Raw genomic sequence first — 15,044 nt, 5'->3', positions numbered from 1 at the left:
AATATTTTAATGACTTGATTTAATTATTCCTTCGCGTTGTTAATGAAGCTGATCAACTTGATGATGAAATAAACCTACTGAGTCAATGCAATTAGAGTATGACACCATCAGACTTGCAACTGATGATTTTTCAGATGTAAACAAACTTGGGCAGGTAGATTTGGACCAGTCTACAAGGTAGAATAACAACAATGCGAGGATGAGATTTCATCACTTTGTAGAAAATCATGCATACTGAGATATGTAGCTTCCAACTTATTTGATAACTACAGGGCAAGCTCTACAATGGAGAAGAAGTTGCGGTCAAAACGTTATCAATGAATCTGGGCAGGGAGATATGGAATTCAAGAATGAAGAATAATGTTGGTGGCCGAGCTTCAGCATCGCAATTTAGTGAGACTACTTGGTTTCTGTTTGCAAAGAAGAGAAGACTACTCGTCTATGAGTTTCTTTCCAATAAAAGTCTTGACTATTTGTTATTTGGCAAGTCATACCTGCTTTAGCTTAGTTAATTTGTGTTCTACATCTCTCTCGCTTGAATTAAAATTCTATTAGCTTTTAAAGTGTGAAGTATATATATTCATACTTTGTCTTGAAATTAAATTTTTTCAATAAAAACACAGAAGACAGTAAAGATCAAACCTGCAGTACTCACTTATTCATACACGGCAGTGTGTTAATTTTATTTCATTGCAACATCTTCACAATATGAATCTCTAACATTGTTTGTGACTATGAGATTTTAGATCCAACTCAGCATGCCCATTGGATTGGAAGATTCATTACAAGATCATAGTGGGCATTGCTCGTGGTCTTTTATATCTTCATGAGAATTCTCAATTAGGAATTATTCATCAAAATCTCAAACAAGTAATATTCTTTTAAATGAAGAGTTAAATCTTAAGATTTCAAATTTTAATATGACAAGATTATTTGTCATAGACCAAATGCAAAGTAATACTAGTAAAATTGTTGGAACCAGTAAGTATCACAAGTCTCAACTTGTCAAACATGAATTAAAGAAACACACTTCAAGATCATTAAGATAGAACACTTACTCAAGCTTATTCATAATTGGCATGTAATGAGTATATAGCTCCAAAGTATTTAATGCATGGACAATTCGCCATGAAATCTAATGTCTTTAGTTTTGGTGTCTAGTCTTAGAAATTATAAGTGGGAAGAAAAATAGTTCCACCTTTCATGGAAAGAATTCAAGTGATGATCTGATAAGCTTTGTAAGTATCTACTTTTTGCAATGTATAAACATGAAATTGCATTATTGCGAAATAATATTGAATACTCATGTTGATGATATATATTCTTGTATTGTAGGCATGAAAAAGTTGGAGGGAAGGGGCAGCTTCAAATATATAGATCCTGTATGGAGCAATGGTTTCAAGAAATGAGATAATGAGGTGCATCAACATTTTGTTACTATATGTTCAAGAAAATGTAGCTAATAGGCCAACAATGGCTTCAGTTTCACTTATGCTGAGCAGCCACTTCCTTTCTTTGCCATTAACATCACAACCTCCATTTTTAACGAATAGCAGAAGCTTATCAAAGATGAACTTGAGGGAATATAGTTCATCTGGGGCTACAAGATCAAGTGAAAGAAGCAGTAACTCTGTTAAAGCCTCAAAAAATGAAGTCTCAATTACTACGCTTTATCCTCGCTAAATCTGGCCTTGTAGGTGACATTCAATGTATCAATTCCAATTTGCAAATTACCCTTCCAAATAAACATGATAGCTTGCTTTTACCCAAAAAGGAAAATGAAAGCTTGCTATTTACTTGGAAATAAACAGACTCTAAATATTGATGCAGATTTTTTTTTTCCCACATAAACTTGGGAAGTGTTTAATCTGATAATATTTCAAAGGTTTAATTGCGTGAATGTTTCTATATATATAGTCTGACAGATGTCTGGTTTCTCCGCATTTCTACAATTTCCGAGCTACTAATCGATACTACTTGTCCAGGTCAAAAAATCGATACTACTTGTCCAATATCCGAGGAGAAAATGCACAAAAAATAAAATAAAATAAAAATATCATTGATATTAATACCTTATACATTCATGAGCTTACCATTTATGCATGACATGTTCAACACTTATGTCATGGTTTTAAGTTAAAGTGACAAATAGACTTAGTTCTAGGGACTTGTATTTGTGACTTCTGCGATATGGAAAATTAAGACTTATAACACTACATTAGATAAAGCAAGTTGAGCCCAACGTAAAATAGAAAGACCTCCCACATTAGAAAAGATTAGATTTAATAAATAATAGAATAAAATGAATGGATTTATAAACTTGAATTTTAATATTTTAAGTCAAGATATGACACCATTCATTTCTTGTCACAGGCCTTGTTCCTTGTTATATATATCCTGTCATAATACAATCGCTTTCCAATCCCTTTTCCTACTTGACCGCAAAGCTCCCTCTCAAGGGTACCATGAGGACAAAACTAAATATGGAAAAACAATCCTATCCCACAATAGCCCCCATCAGGTTTACAAATTCTAAATACCAACACACCTATATATGATGAAATTCCACTTACAACAGCCATAAATTATCTAAATTGTAATCACTACCATTTTGGGCATCCTTGCATCCAACAAGGAGCGAAAATACAATATTTCTAGGATATGTAAAGGCACGACCCCAAAAAAAAAAAAAAAGCATGTATAGCTTGTAAGTCTCTGACAACATTAATATGTCCAAGCATGCTATAGTGGCGCATTATTGCTGGTAATTACTGAACTAACGTTGAAGAGAGAGGCTCGGAAATAACCATGTGTGCACGCAAAGTTATTTGGGTTGCCTCCAAAAAAAAAAAAACAAACAAACAAACAAACAAATAAAGGAGAGGCCACTACTGCCATGGAGTTTCGTTTAACTTCATTCAAAATATGTCTTTACTGAGAAGCACTCGCCTTCCGCAATTTATCCAAAGCACCACTCTTATCAAATGTTTCATTCCCGTGTTCATCCATCGTAACGGCATGCAGCAAGCTTAGTCAAAGCAACACCAGTGGAAAATGGATGGCACTGGACCACTACAAAACAAACTGGGTCACATAAAAAGAAAGTATGCAAGAAAAATTATAGACCCTCTCATCTAGAATCATAATTAAAAAAAGTTGAACCACATAAGTACAGTTATTCACTCAACAAAAGAATTCAAGTGTAATTATCAACTAACTGACTGCGCGTCTTCGTATCTGCTGTGGACATTGCTAAATTTTCAATAATAGTAGCAACTATAATTATCAATTATGAAGGTACCCAGTTCTACATGTCGTGGAATTAATTCTTTAGCTGCGAATATGCTCATGAGACCATGCAAAAAGCACCATACAGTAGATTTCTACTTTTCTTATAACATTTTAGATATTCTGTTTGATCCACTAGCTCCTTCATACCTTAATGATCACCACAGGGTTATGGTACACTGCTATTGGAGGAGGCAAAACAAATTGCTAGCAGGGAACTTAGATCAACAAAAATAGCTGTGATTTTGGGAGTTGGGACTCGCCGTTTTTACAGGAAACTTGGGCATGAGCTTGAAGGGCCCTACATGGTGAAATATCTATTGTGATAATTACTTCCGATGGAATTTTGATACATGTTTTCTGTGTAGATATAATACCACCATAATATGAACGATGTTGGATATCTTGAGTGGTCACAATTTTGTTAAAATATCCTTGACTCACCTCCCTGTTATTTTTTTCCTACAAGAATCAAAGTTCATACTTCATAGTAATTGACTAACTTATGGATAATTATTACGAATAAAAAATTTTCAATTTTACGGACCAGTTCTACTCAAGCTTACGACATCCTAGTATCACTTGGTGCGGTGGTGGAGTCACATTATGTTCCCGCCATGTTATGTTGACATTATGTCAAGAGGTACAATGCATCCTCTCACTTGGAAAAAAAATTATAAATAAAGTATGTAAATTTTTTAACTTTGCAGTTTCTATTCTTGATATTTTGCATTCTCTAAATTAAATAAAAAATATTTTAACTCAAAAATTTATTAAATATATAATATTTTAATGATTTAAATAAGATAAGCATAGCATATTTACAATAAATGATCACATCAACCTGTTTAATATAATTTTCAAATAAAAAATGATAATCAATCTATTTATATTATTAAAATTTTAGTCTTAACATAATTATTATTTTTATTTATTAAATTATCTTGCACCTCTCGTTTTGGATCTTGACTCCGTCGGCTAGCTTGATGGATCTTCTCATACTAATAAATAAAACACGTTTGGCTCATTTTCTAACCTCCCTTTTTCTTTATTTGTTCTCTCTCAATGCAACTACTTGAGTGGAGGTAGTGGTGTGTTGGACCAACTAACCTTCCCTCCTTGTGTAAACAAAATCATGATTAACGTTGGAATTTTGGAATGGAGAGAGAGACTGACTAAACTAAAAATATATTTTTATTAATCACTCAATCTATAAATTATACAAATACTCATTACTCTTCTTGTATTTTTTCCTCACTTCTGTCTCTTTTTCTCTCTCTCACTGACACTTTGACACTACACTGTATCATACACACCCTTTTCCTTTCTTCTTACCTCGCGCACGTCTCTCTTTTCTTTCTTCTCTCCTCTCCTCTACTCCCTTTTTTTTCTTTCCTTTTCCTTTTCCATACACACCAATCACCTTCATGCTTCCTGATCCTTCTTCTTTCACCGCCAAAAGTAATTAAATATTACGTCTAGAATTTTTTGGGTTTATCTTATTTCTCTTCACCGCCTCTGCTTCTTTGCCCATATTAGTGGAGAAAATTCTAGAGGGGGAGAGAGAATTTGTCGATGATATTCTTAACAGTTGAGACTTGAAGACATTGATGTCTTAATCAATGATTATTAGTAACTATAGTGAGGATAGTCTTGTCTATACTCAATTTCCTTGAGCTTTCATTAGAATGAATGATTTCAACAGTTTCTCCTTGGCAAGTAACTTGTCAAATAGCTGGATAAAAAATTATTTCTATATGCCATTTTATACATAAGAGACTGTTTTTTTTTTTTCAATCAACTTCTAAAAATCATGTTTTATTTTATTAAAACTAATGTGATATATTGGTTCATTGTGAGTACAAGCCTGCAGCTTTGTGATTCCTATTATATTGGATTGCTCCATTTAATGTTGTCTGGGCTGATTAGTTTTAAGAGGGCAGGTTAACTCTAGAGTTACACATATATATGTGGATAGTAAAGACTAATGGGCAATCTTGTATGCCACTTTGGCCATTGCTCAATCTCCTACCTAACCAAAATTGGATCCAAATAGTAGTACTTTTGTTAGTGAAATTATTTATTTGAAAAATAGATGCTCTGTTTCCTCCATTGAACTATAACAAGAACCTCATTGGTCTAGTACTGCCAAATGTTGATTCTTGAGTACTGAGGTGAATTGCAGTCTCCAAATTAAGTCAATGCTTTTGATTAACACCTTCAAGACCAAAAGCCAGCGAGGATATAGCTCAGTAACAATGAGGCCTCATTTTCTGATCCTTGAACAGAGTTACCTCTTTCTTCAGATCCTTTGGCATCAGAACTGCAATCCCTCAAATGCATATCAGATGAACTGCTGTTGTTCATTAAAAATGGAGGTCGTGAAGCTTCAGGGAGAGGGAAAGAATATTTTTCATTCAACAGTAAGTGAAACTGCCATAGTTGGTCTATCAGCCACATTTTCCGCAACACATAGTGGCCCAAGAAGCTATATATTTATATATAAAGAAGATAGGAACTTATAAGATTTCGTGGACACAGTAAATATCTTCCATGAAAGATGGTGTTGTTCTTTTTCCCACTGACGATCTCAAGAATCAATGATGGTCTGGAAGATTGGCTTGTTGCATTGCATGCATAAATGACAGAAGTAAATGAATTGATGACAATCTAAGCTTAATAGTCATATACGTCCCAAAAGCCTTTCCCCAAATCCACTTAGCTGACAGTTTTGTTCTGTTTGCTTGATGACATTGACAATTGCCTTTTACTTATCAAAAAATTGTCCCCAAGGCAAGGGACAACAGCCCTGCCAATATCACCTATTCAATTATGTTTTCCCATGTACCTAACCTTCGGGACAAATCAGTCATTTGCTCTCAAGTATTTTATATATATATGTATAATTTTTTGTTATGATCTATTTTTCAGTTTTTTTTTTTTTAATTATCATTGTTCCCTATCGCAGATTAATCATTATTCAAAGGACATTAGTAACTTCCTGCTGATCAACATTATTTTATTGCAGCATTCAGAAAATCCTCACCATCCACATACGCTTTGTAGCCTAATATATATACATGTGTGTGTATAGAAGATATAGACATCAACTTAATCTCCGAGACAAGATATTCATGAATAATAATAACTTTCATTTTCCATCAGCTATCACCAATTTTCATATTTTTTTTTTTTTAGAAAAACTATTCCAGTAACTGTCAAATTTTTCGCAGTTCATTTTCTGATGTAAAATTCTACTGATTAAAGAGCAAATAGTTCATACAATACCAGATAACATATGGACTGTAAAGACAAATCTGCAGTCTTGTGCACCTTTTTCGCAATTGGTCAATCTTCAATCTAATCAGAACTGGATCCAATTAGTAATACTCACATTTGTGAAATTATTTATATAAATACTCGGTGCAAACCCAAACCAAGAAGTTGCCCCAAAAGAACAATAGCAAAACACTGAACTATCACAAAAATCACATTGGTCTCTTGCTACCAAAGGATGGCGCTTGAGTACTGGGGTGAGTGGAAGGGCTTGGCGAAACTTCAACCCTGATCTTTTCTACTTCATTGACTAATCTCTAAATTAATATTAATGCTTTTGATTGACACTTCCAAGACCAAAATCTAGAGAGGATATAGTTCAGTAATTGAGACCTCATTTTTTGACCCTTCAACAGAGTTACCTCTTCCTTCACTTGATCTTGTAGCCTCCGAACTGTAATCCCTCAAATGCATATCATATGAACAGCTATTGTTCGTTAAAAATGGAGGTCGTGAAGGTAAAGGAAGATGGAAAGAATAGCTGCTATTCAGCGTAAGTAAAACTGAAGCCATGGTTGGCCTCTCAGTTACGCTTTCTTGAACGCATAGTAAACCTGTGTGGATGCATCTAATTATTTCATTCCTCGAACCATTGTCCAATACAGGATCTACTATATTTGAGGCTGTCCCTTCTCTCCAGTTTTTCCATGCCTGCACGATGTTCCATATCCAAGGTACAGTAGAAGATGTTAGTCCCAAGTTACTCCTGTAATTGCATGCTGGCTAGTTATAGTATAAAGAATATCTTGAAGAGATGACTTGATACTTTTATATAAAGGCGGAATGAACTTACAAAGCTTAGCAGAACCAGTATATCTTCTCCATAAAAGATGGAATTGTTCTTTTTCCCACTCACCATCTCTAGAACCAACATACCATAACTGAAGACATATGATTTTATTGAGATTTGTCCACACCAAACATATTTTGGGGCTATATATCCTTTATAAGTTATTATTAGTATACTTAGATAGACATAAATGTTACCAAGTCATGTAATTATCAATAGTTAAGATAAAGGATGCTTACCAAGTTCCAACTACTCCATTAGAATTGCTATGCGTTTAATCAAAAGCAAATAGTCTTGCCATACAAAAATCTAATATTTTAGGATTCAATTCTTCATCTAAAAGAATATTGCTTGCTTTGAAATCATGATGAATAATACGCAATCTTAAATCCTCATGAAGATAAAGAAGGCCACGAGCAATGCCTGTTATAATTTTGTATCGAATTTCCCAATTCAAATGGCCATGACGATTTGTATCTGCAATATAATGTTTCAAATAGGGTTCAAACTTTCATTCAATAGAAACAAAGTGATAGGGAGACAATCAAATTAAGCTAAAGCCCCTACAACTCACCAAATAATAAGTGCTCAAGGCTTTAATTGGGAAGAAATTCATAGATGAGTAGTCTCTCTTTTCTTTCTAAACAAAAACCCACTAATCTCACTAAATTACAGTGTTGCATTTTGTCCACCAATAACACTTCATTCTTAAATTCTAAATCTCCCTGTCTAGAATCCATGGACAACCTTTTGATCGCAACTTCTTGCCCATTAGGAAGCCTACCCTACATTTGTTGGAGATGGAACATGTAATTTATTATTAGTTGGATAGCAATATATCTCATTTTGAAATATTTATCTCAAGGATAGAGTGTTATCTTACTTTGTATACCACCCTAAATCCTCCTTGTCCGAGCTTATTTGAAAGAGAAAAGTCATTTGTAGCAAGTTTGATGGTGTTAAAGTCATATTGCAATGACTCAATTTGCTTAATTTCATCATCATCCTCTGTTTACAAAAGGTAAAAAAATGCTTTCAAAATAAGTACGAAAGTAATTTCAAAGATTTGTTCCCCTCCACTACTAGGAGTTTATCATCATCATTGTCATTCATCATGGACCAACTTGGCTTTCAAATAACAGCATATAGTCGTGGTAAAATATATATATATATATATATATATATTATTTTCACTTACTTCTAAAGGTTTTCTTCCATTTCCCCATTGCAAAATAGATGAAGACCAAGATGTGAAGAATCATATGGGCGCCACAATAATGACAGTCCTTGGTTTGTTGCTACATCCTGCAAAATCTCAACATTCTCAAAACGTTGATCGAGTGACAATTACCTAACTAGATACAAACAAACAATCACCAAACCAAAGTTGCATAAACTTATAGTTTTGTAATTGGACTTAATATAGCCTACTACTAAATTTTCTCTTTAAGTATTTTCTTTGAAGAAATTGTTAGTAGATGTAATTCACTAAGAACAAACATGTATATTAGACTTTTTCTAATGTGACAAGAGGTACCTTCCAAGGAAGATGAACCTTTTGGTGAATCTGAATCAAAAGTTCCAATGATATTAGACAAACTTTAAGCCCATAATCGATTAACTAACTTCAATTAAGATTTAAGAGTACCTTGTAAAGAAGTTGGATTGGTGAATGGAGCAGGGGGAAGAGGTAGAGGTAACTGCATTTGATCATGAACATAGGCAGTATCATAGAAGCAGTAATGCTCAGATCTAACATAGCAGTTGAGTTAGATAACCCTACCACTTGTCTTGTTCTTCAAACAATCTGGGATTCTCGACACAGCTTTCTCCAAACAGCTTTTATAATCTTGCTTAGACAAGTCAGGTATGCACCAAACAAGACCATAAATAGTGTCAAGCTGAGTTCTGGCATTTCCTAGAGCCATCTTACGACGAGAGTCACTAGCCTCATCTTTACTCGTTAGACTTGGGAATAGATGATCAAACGCATCATCGTACATGTCTATGTTTGTTTCATTATTAGGGTTCAACACACAGATGGAAAAGTCAAGGTCTTTCTGATATATCCCAAACATTGAACAACTTGAGTATCATAAAATGTAAAGTTCATCATATAAAACTGCCTCCTTCTGATTTGGACACAACTTTCAGAGAAGGATTATGGATTTACTGAGGCAGATACAGCAAGAATTTGGGCCAATGTCTCCTCTACGGAGACCAAATACATAAACTCTATCAGGGTTTTGGCCATAGGAGGAATTGTAGAAGCCATAGTCAAGGTTAGGGTCAAAAGTGAGATTGGAAAGAAGGGCATTGAGGTTAGGGTGTGACACGATGGAGCAACAGCTACAACTACCTCAGTAACTTACTCAGCAGAACAGTCAGCATGGGAGTGAGAATGTGGGCTTCAATATGCATGGCAAGAGTAATGTGCATGGCAAGGGTCCCACTGTGCTATGCAGAAGCAATCGTGCGAGAAAGGTCACATGGAAGTTACAAGAAGCTGGAGATGCTTAGTGCATAAGAGGGTTATTATGTAAAAGGGCCCACGAGGTGTGAGGAAGGAACCCTCTCCTTTAGAGGGTGTGGATTTGTTTTGTATGAACTTTCTCTCTGCTGTCTCTCTCCCCTCTAAACTTTCTTTCTTTGAGTCTCTTTTCCTGTAATGCTTCTGTGATGTTTATGCTCTGTTTTTGCTATTGCTTGAATATAATAATACGTCAGTTGCTCCTTTCACTTTGAGTATGTGACAGAAGTTGCTTTCGTTAAGAGAATATTGGGAATGGCTAAGAATACACGTTTATATGAGTTATCAAGAAATGTTGAGCATCTACAAATTGGTTTACAAAACCTCCAAGAATATGTTGAAAAGGTAGGAGAAGCCAATGGTACTCGCATGGATTAACTGGAAAAAGCATTTAGAGATATGCTCAAGGCTCCAAATCCTTGCATGGATAAGTTAAAAGTAGCTATTGACTCTCTGGTCAGTGCTTTAAAACTGAATATGGAGAAGTTAGAGTTGCATTTGGATGCTTTGGCACAAGAGATTGAAGATATGGGACATAGTGAGAATCAATCCCTGATTCCTGATAGAGGAGGTTCTTCTTTGAACAGCAGAGGAGGATTTACCCAATGTTAGGTAAAAATTAATTTTCCAAGATTTGATGGAACTAACTCCTATGGCTGGATTTTCTGTGCAGAGCAATATTTTGCATTCTACCAGTTGACTCCTTCATAGTAAGTTGTTATGGCATCGATACATATGGAAGGTGCTGCGACTCCCTAGATGTAGATGATGCTAAAGTCAAATCTCATTTCCATATGGGAGAGTCTAGCTAGAGTAGTGGAGGCACATTTTGGCCCAACTCAATTTGAACATCCCATAGCTCAATTGTTTAAGTTAATGCAATAGGAATCTCTTGATACAAATCATTAACAATTTATAGCCCTAGTAAATCAGACTGAGGGGGTATCGAATGATGCAATCCTAGACTATTTCATTAAGGGATCCAAACCAGAGTTATGACGCGAAGTCTTGGCACAATCACCTAAGAATCTTCTCGAGGCTGTTAACCTTATACAGCTCTTTAATGAGAAGTACACTACTGGTTCAAGGATGTCTAAGATCAGACTGAACTTATATAATACAACTCTATTGGCTATAAAACCCATCTCTAGTGTGCCCACGATGACAGCCAATTCATACATACCAGTAAAATCAACATCTGCACCATTATTACCTACCCGAACAACTAAACCCCTAGCCACAATCAAACGGATTACGCGTGCTGAGATGTAAATACGAAAGGAAAAGGACTTATATTACAATTGTGATGAAAATTTCTCCCTTAGTCACAAATGTGCCAATAGGCAATTCATGTGGATTCAGAATGAGGGGGAGGATGATGAGTGTTTTTCGCTGAGTGACACAGCTACAGAGGAGGTTGCTATTCCGATCAAGAATACTACTTTTCACCATATCTCTTTACAAGCATATAATGGAATAGTCAGAAACACCACGATACATTTTTCAAGACTTGTTAAAGGTCCTAAGGTCCAAGTGTTATTAGGCGGTGGTAACTCAGATAGCTATGTTCACCCACATTTGGTAGAGCATTTGAAACTTTTGGTGGAACCTGCCCGACCCATGAGGGTGTTAGTTGGGAATAGGTAGATCATGAATGGTTTGGGCTTGGTGAAAGAGTTATTGATCTAAATTGAGGAACACACATTAGTAGTATTTACTTATGTGTTAGAGATAGTAGATTTAGATATTGTATTGCGCTCAAGGTGGTTAGCCACTCTAGGCCCTCATGTTGCAAACTACAGTCGGGCTACCATAAATTTTTTCCTCAATAATGATTTCATCACGTTAAAAGGGGTCCAACAACCTTTGTGCATTCTAGCCTAATTTCATCAATTTTATAGACTTCAAGACACTGGGGCTCTATTTGACTCGTATTTCCTTCAAGTAATATTAGTTGATGAGCCCAAGAAGGAAAAGGTGGTTTCATCAGACTTAAAGGCCATCTTAGCAAAATATCAGGTGGTGTTCGACGTGCCTCATGCTCTACCTTTATTAAGAGATTGTGATCATAAAATTATACTTTAACCTAGTACCGGGCCAGTTAAGGTACAGCCTTATTAATACCCCTACAGCCAGAAATCTAAGATTGAAAGAATGGTAGAAAAGTTGTTTAATGATGGGTTTATTCAACCTAGTAATAGCCTTTTTTCTACTCCCGTAATAGTTGTTAAAAAGAAAGATGGGTTTTAGTAAATGTATGTTGATTATCGGGCTTTGAATGAAGTGATTGTGAAAGACTCTTTCCCGATGCCTATTGTTGATGAATTCCTTGATGAATTAAGGGGTTCAGTCTACTTTTCTAAATTAGACCTCAGAGCAAGATATCACTAGGTTTGAATGCATCCTACAGATTGAGAAAAGACTACTTTTAGAACACATCAAGGGCTGTACGAGTAGCTAGTTATGCCTTTTAGTTTGACAAATGCACTAGCGACCTTTCAAGCTCTTATGAATTCTATTTTCAAGCCATTTCTACATAAATTCATTCTAATTTTCTTTAATGATATACTTATTTACAGTAAATCTTGGGCACAACATTTAGAGCATATGGATTAGGTCCTTGAACGGATGTTTGCATATCAACTATTTGCCAAATGCTCTAAATGCTCTTTCAGATGCACACATGTTGACTACCTTGGTCATGTTGTTTCAGCTTCTAGTGTGTCAATAGATCATGCTAAGATTCAAGCCGTGCAAAAATGGCTAGTTCCTCATAATGTGTCATAGTTAAGAGGGTTCCTCGGTTTGACAAGATATTACCGTCGCTTCATTCATAACTATGCCCAAATTCCAAGTCCTTTAACACACCTTTTACAAAAAGATAGATTCATCTGGTCAAATGACGCAGATAGAACTTTTGCTGTGTTAAAACAAGCTCTCACTTCTACCCCTGTATTGGCATTGCATGATTTATAGTGGAAACTAATGTAGCAGATTGTGTGATTAAGGCAGTCTCAGTCAAAATGGCCATCCTATTACATTCTTTTCCAAGCAATTATCTCTTAAAATGCAGGGACAATCTGCCTATGTACGAGAACTTTTTTCTATTACACAAGCAATGTCAAAGTTTAGGCATTATCTTTTTGGGCATACTTTCATCGTCTGGACGAATCAAGAAAGCCTCAAGCATCTAGACAAGTAAGTCTTATAAACTTTGAAACAGGAACTCTACCTCCCTAAGCTATTGGGGTATTAGTTCTCAATTGAATATAAGCCAGGCAGAATGAATTTGACTATAAATGCATTATCTCGAACAACTCATATGGCATTGTGTTAGATACAGTCAACATTATTTGAAGATATCATTGAGGTTATACGACAATCTACATGCTTGCAACGTATTTGTGCCCAAGTCAAGGATGACCCTGTTTTGGGGGCAAAATACAGAGTACAAGATGGTGTTCTGTATTATCAGGACAGGGTGTAGTACCACATGAAAATAAAGATTTGCTTTCCAAGATTCTTTTACAAATTCCATTATTCTATGGTTGGGGGCCATGTTAGATCATTGAAAACCTTTCAACTTGTAGCTACCAATCTTTATTAGCCTAACATGAGGCGTGATATTTGGTCATTTATTAGAGAATGCTTGACGTGTAAGCGTGCTATGGTAGCCCAAACTTCTCCTACTAGACTTTTATGTCTACTTCTAATCCTGGATCAAATTTGGGATTCAATTGTGATGGATTTTATCATTACATTGCCTCTTATTTGCCATTACTCGATCATTATGGTAATTATTGACAGACTAGCCAAGTACGCTCACTTGGTTCCTCTCTGAGCAAATTATACTAGTCATATTATAGTAGAAGCTTTCCTTCATAATATGGTTAGGCTTCACAGCATGCCTCAATCTATAGTTTTTGACAGAGACAAAGTCTTCACCAGTACTTTTTGGCATTCTTTATGTTCATTGTAGGGCATCCAACTTCATATGAGTTCTTGTTATTATCCAGAGATGAATGGACAATCAGAGGCTCTTAATCGTTATGTTGAGAGGTATTTGTGGTGTTGTTCATGCATAACTACGCTGCTGACTTGATTATCTACCTTGGGCTGAGTATAGTTACAACACTTCTTTTTACTCATCAACGGGCATGACACCATTCTAAGTGGTTTACAGTCACGATTTTCCCCTGTTGATTAAAGGCTATTCATTAACTGATACAGATATTGATATTCATATGCAACTCTAAGAGTATGATCGCGTGCTCACTCAACTCAAACAATAGCTTTTACGATCAGGCCTGAATGAAGTACTATGTTGATCGTCGCCGTCGTCCAAATGAATTTAATGAGGGCGACCTTGTTTTGGTCAAGTTGCAACCATATCAACAGTCTTCTGTCCAGCTTTAACACTATCAAAAACTAAGGTTCAAGTTCTTCTGCCTTTTTTGCGTTCTTCAATATGTAAGCAAAGTTGCCTATCGTTTGGACTTACTTGCCCAAGCCTGTATCTACTCAATGTTTCATATCTCTCAACTTAAACAGTTTCATGGTACAGCTGACGAGACTTATATATTGTTACCATTACTGATGGCTTAAGAAGGACCAGTGGTTCATCCTCTTGAGGTTCTTGATCAACAATGCGTTCAACATGGATCTAGCTGGGTTACCCAGGTTCTCATTCATTGGGAAGGGGCCGATAATGTTTCTTAGGAAGATGTGTCTCAGTTAGCAGTTGACTACCCTACCTTTAATGTTGGGGACAAGGTCAGTCTCGCAGATAAGGGTATTGACACGATGGAACAACAACTACAGCTACCTCAGCAACCTACTCAATAGAACAGTCAGCATGGGAGCGAGAATGTGGGCTTCAATATGCATGGCAAGAGTGATGTGCATGGCAAGGGTCCTACTGTGCTACACAGAAGCAATCGTGCGAGAAAGGTCACGTGAAAGTTACAAGAGGCTGGAGTGCTTCGTGTATGAGAGGGTTGTTATGTAAAAAGGCCCACGGGGTGTGAGGCGGTGTGGATTTGTTTTGTATGAACTTTATCTCTGTTGTCTCTTTCCCCTTTGAACTTTCTTTCTCTGAGT

At 35.8% G+C, this 15,044-nt stretch overlaps 1 pseudogene; it reads right to left on the bottom strand.

The window, feature by feature from the left end:
* Nucleotides 1-5,508: 5,508 nt before the first annotated feature.
* Nucleotides 5,509-9,689, bottom strand: LOC129298424 (cysteine-rich receptor-like protein kinase 44; annotated as a pseudogene).
* Nucleotides 9,690-15,044: the final 5,355 nt, after the last annotated feature.

The sequence above is a fragment of the Prosopis cineraria genome, unplaced genomic scaffold (genome assembly GCF_029017545.1).
Source record: "Prosopis cineraria cultivar Desert tree isolate PC_DT_omini unplaced genomic scaffold, ASM2901754v1 PC805, whole genome shotgun sequence".
Classification (NCBI taxonomy): Eukaryota; Viridiplantae; Streptophyta; class Magnoliopsida; order Fabales; family Fabaceae; genus Prosopis; species Prosopis cineraria.
The sequence above is the reverse complement of the archived record's forward strand: the minus strand, read 5'-3'. Positions and strand labels throughout refer to the sequence as shown.